Source organism: Penaeus monodon, chromosome 25 (assembly GCF_015228065.2).
Source record: "Penaeus monodon isolate SGIC_2016 chromosome 25, NSTDA_Pmon_1, whole genome shotgun sequence".
Classification (NCBI taxonomy): Eukaryota; Metazoa; Arthropoda; class Malacostraca; order Decapoda; family Penaeidae; genus Penaeus; species Penaeus monodon.
In genome coordinates this window covers 33,073,850-33,074,307 of record NC_051410.1, presented here as the reverse complement: position 1 = coordinate 33,074,307, position 458 = coordinate 33,073,850, and the positions used below count along the sequence as shown (strand labels likewise).

At 41.9% G+C, this 458-nt stretch overlaps 1 protein-coding gene across 3 annotated transcripts in view; it reads right to left on the bottom strand.

Annotated features, from left to right (window-relative positions):
* Window positions 1-458, bottom strand: part of LOC119589152 — a 28,879-nt gene that overhangs the window by 18,610 nt on the left and 9,811 nt on the right. The window lies entirely within an intron of this gene.

The window sequence follows — 458 nt, the reverse complement described above, 5'->3', positions numbered from 1 at the left end:
AACAGTAAAGTTAATCTAAAAAAATATTCATTCCTGCCCTGGCAGAAAGCGCTTCAAAACATTCATTTGTTTCGGCGCGAAAAAAAAGGCAAAACCCGATGGAATTCCGCGATCTTTACGAGCATATATTTTCCCGTAGACCAGGCTACAACATTCAGGCTGCAACATTCAGACTACAACATTCAGGCTACAACATTCAGGCTACAACATTCAGGCTACAACATTCAGGCTGCAACATTCAGGCTGCAACATTCAGGCTACAACATTCAGGCTACAACATTCAGGCTGCAACATTCAGGCTACAACATTCAGGCTACAACATTCAGGCTACAACATTCAGGCTGCAACATTCAGGCTACAACATTCAGGCTACAACATTCAGGCTGCAACATTCAGACTACAACATTCAGGCTACAACATTCAGACTACAACATTCAAATCTGGGGACATCTTTTAAA